This window comes from Mustelus asterias, chromosome 14 (assembly GCF_964213995.1).
Source record: "Mustelus asterias chromosome 14, sMusAst1.hap1.1, whole genome shotgun sequence".
In the NCBI taxonomy this organism is placed as follows: domain Eukaryota; kingdom Metazoa; phylum Chordata; class Chondrichthyes; order Carcharhiniformes; family Triakidae; genus Mustelus; species Mustelus asterias.
The window spans coordinates 63,965,698-63,974,889 of record NC_135814.1 but is presented as its reverse complement, the minus strand read 5'-3'; the positions used below and the strand labels follow the sequence as shown (position 1 = coordinate 63,974,889).

Genomic DNA, 9,192 nt, shown 5'->3' with positions numbered 1-9,192 from the left:
AGGCTCTCCACACAGTGGTGCTGAGCGTTGTCACCAGCTGCTTTAGAGCACCAGGTGCCAGTGGAAGGTGACAGTGGAGATGCCACAAAGTCAGCCAGCCCCTGTCCCAGAGCCTCAGAACTCCGATCGCAAAGATTCTGCTTAATAAAGATTGAGGATTTCACTGAGGCGAAGTCTCTTAAAATCATCTCAAGAGGACCTGAGGCAGGTGGGTGAGTTTGCGATGCAGTCCAGTGATTTTTAATCCTTTCATGTGGCATGGGCATCAGTGGCAAGGCCTGAATTTGGTGCCCATCTCTAGTTGCCCTTGAGATGGTGAGCCATCTTCCCGAACCGCTTAACTATGACAGATTCAAATGCTGCAGCACCTGGGACATGGGATAGTTCAGAAACCACTACACTTCTAACTGAGAAGTCCCTAGGCCAGTTAGCGATTCCACAAGGAGGCATTAGCAAGTGGCCTTCAAACTTTAGATGAAGGTTTGAGAAAACGTAGGCAGCCGCCTGAATCTACATGATCCAAATGGAATCATTAGGTCTACTTCTAGATTGCTCAATGATCAGACAGATTCAGGACCAGGTATAATACGAGAATCATCCAGCTAATGCCTCCCTTATTGCTAATGAGCCTTATGCGTACCGTCCGATCAGCCATTTCAGATTATGGGTCTAATGTAATGAAGTAAACAGGAGAAGGCTACAAGAACGTGCAGTGCTGATACCACCTGCAAAAGAGTCCTCCGAGGTCTCAGAAGAGGTCAGGGTTACCCACCCTCCAGAATTGCCCTGAAGTCTTCATTGGGATTAGCAACTAACTTCCCAGATACTATAGCAAGAAACTCCAGGGGAAAAAAATCATAGGGGCATTAAAATGCATTGTGCTTTTTTTACATTTTCTTTGAACTCTTTTGTTCATTTGTTATAAGAAATCCACTCCGTACTCATCCTCTCGTCAATTGTGGACATATTTTTTTCATTCATTCGTGGGACGTGGGCGTCAGTGGCTGGCTGGCCAGCATTTATTGTTGCCCTTGGGAGGACAGTTGACAGAACATCCCCTGGTGCAGATAAATGGCAGATAGACTCCAGCTCCTCAGAGCCCATTTGGAAATGTTTTTAAAACCTCACACCTTTACTGCTTCCAGTTCCAGTACAGCTCCAGTTTTGCCATGGGATCTTCATTGAACATAACACCAAGCAGGACAGCATAGGAATAGACAATTGTATTTGGCCAGTATGGGGATTGAACCCACGATCTTGGCATTATTAGCACCAAGCTCCAACCAACTGAGTTAACTGGCCAATTGCCTAATTCTGCTATATTGACCTGCCTATCACTGGTTTGTTGCCCAGGCCAGTTGGTAAAATAGCAGTGATTTAATTGGAGCCTGGTTTGCATATTAAAACAAGGAGATGCTAGTTTCACTGGGAATGGTGTTCTTCCCACCCACTCAGACGAGCAGGTTAACATTGAAGAATGAGGAGGGAGTGTCTGCTGGTAACGATGTAAATTTAAGTACTGTTAGTTTCCTTCAGGCACGCAGTTGCCCCACGGCAATGTCTAAATGTCATTCCTAAGTATGCTGCAGGATATTTAAAATGAAGAATAATACTGAAACAGGTGCGCAAACAAATATAATCGGACCGTGTGTCTCAACGTTAATCTGTGAAGTTTACTGGAAACAGATTTAACAATTCGCGAAGATGTTGCAGGTGTGCCACCTGGTGGACAAATGGGTAAGTAAAATAACAGCCAGGCTCCAGTGTCAATCATCAGTTAAACCTAGCTGAAACATACAGGGTAATTCTGCAATCCTACTCTTCCAGGAAGTCCAGGTCAGAGATAAAAGCTATATATGATATTCATAATGCGTAACCAGTGCAAAAGTGTTTTCCTTAATCTGTTTTCAGATGTGATGAACTCTAGCAAGGCAGCATTTATTGCCCATCTCAAATTGTCCTGAGAAGATGGTGGTGGGCCTTCTCCTTGAACTGCTGTACCTTATGGTTACAAAAGACAGTAAACTCCAAGATATTGATCAGTCAGCAATGAATATATGCAATATACAGCCAAGTCAGCAGAGTGTGTGACTTAGAGGAATCTTTAATTGATGGGCTCCCTTGTCTTCCTTTGTTGTGGAGGTTGAAAGGGAGAGAGGTGTTATCAAAGTAACCTTAGTGAGTTGCTGCAGTGCATTCTGTAGATTAAAAATACGTCAACAGGCAAGTGGATACTGGGCTTGGTGCCAAGGGCGCCATTCAAGAAAACTGCTGTTTTGATTGGTGTCAAAGCTTTTCGAATTTTGTTGCAATTGCATTTACCAATGCTGGTAATTTACCAATGGGGCGGCACGGTAACACAGTGGTTAGCACTGCTGCTTCACAGCTCCAGGGTCCCGGGTTCGATTCCTGGCTTGGGTCACTGTCTGTGTGGAGTTTGCACATTCTCCTCGTGTCTGCGTGGGTTTCCCTCCGGGTGCTCCGGTTTCCTCCCACAGTCCAAAGATGTGCGGGTTAGGTTGATTGGCCAGGTTAGAAATTGCCCCTTAGAGTCCTGGGATGTGTAGGTTAGAGGGATTAGTGGGTAAATATGTGGGGGTAGGGCCTGGGTGAGATTGTGGTCGGTGTAGACTCGATGGGCCGAATGGCTTGAAACTTGGCTTTGAGGAAGAGCTTCTGTCTTGTTCCCGTAAAAGTTAATAATTCTAGTCCAGGTAAGTTTTAATTGTGACACCTCAAGATGGCCAATAATGGGAGCTGGTCTAGCTTTCTTTTGTTTGAGATAGACATTGCTGTTGTATTCCAGAAAGGCTATTGGCGAAGGATGTCAGTAAGGGACGTATGAAGAGAGGCGACTACACCTGAGTGAGACAGCGACCAAGTGAGTAAAAAATTAAGATAAAAGCAAAATACTGCGGATGCTGGAATCTGAAACCAGCTCTGACGAAGGGTCATCCAGACTTGAAACGTTGGCTCCATTCTCTCTCCACAGATGCTGTCAGACCTGCTGAGATTTTCCAGCATTTTCTGTTTTTGTGTGAGTAAAACATTAGGTTCATGTGGGAATTCAATGCATGGGGGAAAGAGGCATGATATGCATGAGAATTATTCTAAGTGGGGAACAGGAGCAACTGAGCAGAAACAAACCTTCGGAGGCGAGTTTAAAAACAAAAAAATCACAGGGAAATTGTATGTTAATTGGTGGATAAGAAACTGTTGTCAGGGAGTGTCTTTGAACAGCTGTCAATTAGAAAAGTGTACTATTTTTAAAGAAGTACCTCCTTGAATTTGAGTAAGAAACACCAGTATTAAGGGGAAGTCAGGGCCAGTAAGTAATATAAATAAACCCGAGTAAAATAAAGTTAATGTAAGAGAAGTAAAATTAAGAAATGGCAGGGCAGCTCAGTCATGTGGAACGCATGTTCTTTAATTAGTGGGAAGTTGTGGCTACTACTAGTAACCTAGACGACCACATGGACATGAAGTGCTACCAGCTGCAGAAACTTGAACCCCATGTTTCGGAGCATGAGTGGCAGCTGATGACACAGTGCCACATCTGCATGAGACCTACGTGAATAGTATGTTCCTAGAGGTGGTCACACCACAGCTTGAAAGCGTGGAGGCAGAAAGGAAATGGGTGATCATCAAGCAATGTAAAAGAACCAAGCAGGAGTCCCTTGGGGTTCTGTTTGCTCATTGATTTTCTGTTTTGGATACTGGTGAGGTTACGTCCTCCACACGCAAAACAAATGACTCAAATGTATTGATGATCTTGGGGCCATCTAAGTTTAATAGAGTATAGGCCTGTACCTTTTTTTGACTTGTCAGACAATGCAGCACACCACAGTAAATACGCCAATCCTTCTCAAACATTTCCCAACTATCTTCAAATTTTTCATCAAAAACAAACAGATTGATGCGGCGAACTCCTTGTGCCATTTTATCAACTTCTAACACCATGTAAATGTTGTGGCTTTCTGAATCACTGACAGCAGGGATTTTCAACAAAGATTGTTTTATGCATTCGTGGGACATTGGGCATCGCTGGCTGGCCAGCACTTATTTCCCATCCCTAGGTGCTTCTGTTCAGAGGGCAGTTGAGAGTCAACCTCATTGTTGTGGCCCTCAAGTCACATGTAGGCCAGACCAGGTAAGGACGGCAATTTCCTTCCCTGAAGGACATTAGTGAACCAGTTGGATTTTTCCAACAATCGGCAACAGTTTCATGGTTATCATTATATTCTTAATTCCAGATTTTTTTTTAATAGAACTCAAATTCCATCATCTGCCATTGTGGGATTTGAACCCGGGTCCCCAGAACATTTGCTGATTTTCCAGATTAATAGTCCAGCGATAATACCACTACGCCATCACCTCCCAAGTTTGGTGTATTCACTAGCTTACCAGCTACTTCAACACTTATGTTCTGCCCATGCTCCTGGGGATAACTCCCATGCTCTCAATACATGATCTCTTTTGTAGCATATCATCATGCTCTCACGTGACCACTTGGTCTACCATTGACAAAGTACCAGGACCGGATGAGATGCATCCAATGATATCAATGGAAGTGAGAATGGTTATTGTAGGGGCACTGGCCATTATCTTTCTGTCTTCCCTATACTCAGGGGAGGTGCCAGAGGATTGGAGAATTGCAAAAATTCCCCCTTGTCCAAAAAAGGTTGTATGGATAAGCCGAGCAATTTCAAACAAGTCAGTTTAACATCCATGGTGCAAAAGCTTCGAGAAACAGTTATCTGGGATAAAATTAGTAATCACATGGAAAAATGTAGGTTGATTAGGAAGAGCAGCATGAATTTCTTAAGGGACAATTATGTTTAACTAAGTTACTGTTGATGTGGTGTATATGGACTTCCAAAAGGCACTCCATACAGTGCTGCACAACAGACAGTGGAAAAAGGTATAGCTCCTGAAATAAAAGGGACAGAAGCAACATTTATACAAAATTAATAGGAAACAGAGTAATGGTTAAGGGATATTTTCAGGCTGGCGGAAGGTTTGTAGTGGAGGCGTCGGTGTTGGATCCCTTGCTTTTCCTGATACAAATTAATGATCTAGATCTTGGTGTGCAGGGGACAATGTCAAGGTATGCAGTTAATACAAAACCTGGAAGCATTGTAAACTGTGAAGAGGACAGTGTAGAACTTTAAAAGGGCATGGACAAGTTGGTGGAGTGGGCAGATTGCTGGAAGATTCAGTTCAATGTGGAGAAGTGTGAGGTGATACATTTTGGTATAAAAAGATGTACCCTTTATTTTATACAGTCTCTCTAAAGGGTGCGCAGAGGGAGCTGGGCATGTTTATGCATAAGTCATTGAAGGTGGCAGGACAGGTGGAGAGAGCAGTTAATGAAACATACAGAATCCTAGGTTTTATTAATCGGGTCATAGACTACTGGAACAAGGTGGTTATGCTGAACTTACACAAGACACCAGTTAGCTCTCAACTGGAATATTGTGTACAGTTATGAGCCCCATGCTTTTGCAATGACATAAACGTTTTGAAGAGAGTGCAGAAGAGATTTACAAGAATGGTTCCAGGGATGAGAAACTTCAGTTTTGAGTCAATTGGAGAAACTAGAACCATTCTCCTCGGAGAGAAGAAGACCAAGGAGAGATTTAATAGTAATGTTCAAAATCATGAGGTGGCTGGAGAGAGTAGATAGGGAGAAACTGTTCCCACTCGTAAAAGGATCAAGAAAGAAAGGGCACAGATATAAAATGATTTGCAAAAGAAGCAATCGCGATTTGAAAAGTAACTTTTTCACACAGCCCTTGGGGTCTGGAATGCACTGCCTGAGTGTGTGCTGGAGGCAGGTTCAAGCGAGGTATTCAAGAGGGAATTAGGTGATCACTCAAAAAGCTACAATGCAGGCTTATGGGGAAAAGGCAGGAGAATGGCACTAAATCATGTTTGTTTGGAGAGCCAGTGTAGACATGATGGGCCAAATGACCTTTTTCTGCAACATAACAATTCTGTGAACTAGAGCCAATCTTTACACACTTATAAGCATTTCTCACACTTGCAATTTACAAGCACTTCTTAATCCCATAGTCAATGTCCACCAATGGCCTATAATTAATATTAAATGAACAAATACCTGCCACATGTCAGCCCAAGCCTGTATGTTCTCTAGTTCCTGCTGTGGGTTGCCATAGGCCACTTAATTATAGAAGGAGTTGTAATTAGAGTTGAACACTGGAAAGGGCACTAACCAGCCTCTACTCTCAACCTTATAACATGGAGACGGTCATTGGCAAAGTAGCTGACGATGCTTAGGCATGATGTGGAGATGTCGGCATTGGACTGGGGTAAGAAGTCTCACAACACCAGCTGACAGTGCTTGCTGATGAACTCCTGCAGTGATGTCCTGTGGCTGTGATGACTGGCCTCCAACAACTGCAACCTTCTTTTGTATCTGGTCAGCAGTGGTTGAAAGATTTTCAAAAAAATTCTAATTCAACGTGTGGGAAAATGGGAGTAAATCCCTGTTTGTTTTAGTGTGATCTCCAGGATGAATCTCTGACACTCTGTGCATCACAGAGTGCCCTAGTGCGACTCGCTCTGCAAAGTGGTGGGTGGGGCCTATTCCGTCTGGAGAAGCCGGCAGCATAGCGCTGAGTGGGCTACTGCACATGCACCGATCTGGCAGTATGGAGATTGGCACATACACAGCGGCCCCGCATTGCCAGCCTCTGGATTACTGGCCAGCCCCGCAACCCCCCAACACTTCCCTTTCCGCATCCCCCCCCCCCCCCCTCCTCCAAACCTGATCGCTGGCCTCCCGGACCTCCTCAGGCAAGCCGCTTTGTTCCCCCCCTCCATCCCAGCCTGCGCCGATCTCCCCGAACCCCCCCCACCTTCCCCCCTTGGCAGCCCCAACTCCACACCCCCCCTCTCCCCCCCATCAGTCCCAACCCCCAACAAGGCTGGGGCAATAAAATGCGGCAAGCCATTCAAAAGACAATTGACCTCTGGTGGGACCGGAAGATTCAGCTGGCGAGACGGTACCAATGAGCCTATTCATTAGCCTTTCACTATCACTGCCTCTCTGAGTACTACTTCCCACAGAACAGCCTGACAAACAGGAAGGGTAACTAAAGGTGGTAAAGAGTAGCAAAGTAATAATGTGGAAGTAGCCCAGAAAGTATGGAGAGAGAGATGCAATAAAGAAAGTCAAAATGTAGCATAACACATCACATGTATGTCTCTCCTACAAAAGTACAGCAAATAAATTGCGAAAAGAAAATAAAGAGAGACGCAAGCAAAAAAAAACTGAAATAAAAACATAACATCCAGAGAGAACCACAAGAGGACGTAGTGACACCATCAAAAAGACAAAGGTGAAATACAAAAGACACAATTTACTCCTACAATTTACTCTAAGCAACAAGGCTCAGAGAAAATTCACTAATAAACATAAAAGATAACTACAAGGACATACTGGAAATGTAATACATTATAAAGCTATGTTTTGTCACATGACCTTCAGATTGCACCATCTACAAAAGGAAAATGTGTCGCCCAAAAACATGAGACAAGTGGCATTTTCAGCAAATGTGGAAGCTACAAATTAATTTGTGAATTGTAATTCCTGAAAAAGAGCCACATAGCTTTAAGACAAGATATTTTCATCTACGTTTAACATTCTCGGATGTGTGTGTGGTAATGCAATTACATAAATATTTTTTTTAAATATCTGCAATAATTAAATATTTTCTCATCATTTAGTTAACTAGGTATTTTGGCAATATTTTTGGTGCTAAATATGGAAATCTATTCCTGTTGTGGAGATCTGTTTAAAACAATTCTACATGCACAAGCAATTAACTTAGAATCTCTACAGTACAGAAGGTCATTCGGCCCATTGAGTCTGCACCCACCACAATCCCACCCAGGCCCTATTCCCTAACCCCTCATATTTACCCTGCTAATCCCCTGACACTAGGGTCAATTTAGCATGGCCAACCTAACCCACACATCTTTGGACTGTGGGAGGAAACCACTGCACCGAGAGGAAACCCACGCAGACACGGGGGAAATGTGCAAACTCCACACAGACAGTGACCCGAGGCCAGAATTGAACTCGGGTCCCTGGTGCTGTGATGCAGCAGTGCTGACCACTGTGCCACCATGCCACCCATTATGATGATAGGAAAACGTGTTAAAATATATTAACAAATAGTTGTGAACTTTTGTGTCAAAGATGAGTGCCAAGTGAAAGTTCAGGGAGGTGAAATGCAATCCATGGCACTGCTTATGGAAGCCAATTATACACCCATTCTAATATGTTTGCTAAGGTCTCCTTTTAATTTGTTGGAGCCCATCTCAGCATTGACTATTCCCCCAATTTGATATCATCTGCAAATTCAGAAATGCATATTTATGGAATGGAGCCCCTTAGGTTCCTAAACCATTCTCCTTTGTCCCGGAAGACCCACATGCATGCAACTGGATGGGAATCCCACTCTCCTGATGATGACACATGCACTGTGTAAATGTAATCTTGTGTGTTTACGTTTTCTTTTCTTAAGAAATGTTTTAATTTACTATGTAAAATCCTGATGTTCGGGACCGGATCAGAAACTCCAAGATATATTATGAAGTTGATTTTAGTAGCATGGCGAGCATAAGGTGTTTCGCTCCAGGTATGATTTAATTCACCCACTGGAAGCTTTTACTAAAACAAACTTTATTTAAGACCACAGTTAGAATATAACAAAAATTAGCATAACTTTTACCAATTAAAATACTTAAATATGACAAAGTATAATTTTTAACAGTAATCCATCTCAATTGTTCCAATTTAAGCAATATCCCCATAGACATGAATCCTACTTCAGAATCAATTATCACCAAAACAGATATGCTCACGTGGATGCTAGATTTCCAGCCTTTTAACCCATCTGGACAGATGAAGAAAAACACCTGCCTTCTGACTCCCATAGAGCAGTTTTCAGAGAAGGACATATCCTCAAACAGCAAAACTTCAGAGAAATAAACCTAGTTTCTAGCAGACTTCATAGAGGCTCAAAGCTATTTCTTCTTTCTACGGTTCCCAAAAAGCAACTGACTTGATTTCTCTGTGTAAACCTAGTCCTGCCCTGTCATATGTCCATATCTGTTAATCAACCTAATCAAGTCCCACTCTGAAAAACCCCAGAGAAAAAC

General features: G+C 43.1%; 1 non-coding gene across 1 annotated transcript; it reads right to left on the bottom strand.

Annotated features, from left to right (window-relative positions):
- Positions 1–1,228: 1,228 nt before the first annotated feature.
- On the bottom strand, positions 1,229–1,302 carry trnai-aau (transfer RNA isoleucine (anticodon AAU)). Its single transcript has one exon. It is a non-coding gene; the product is annotated as a tRNA-Ile (tRNA).
- Between the last annotated feature and the right edge of the window lie 7,890 nt (positions 1,303–9,192).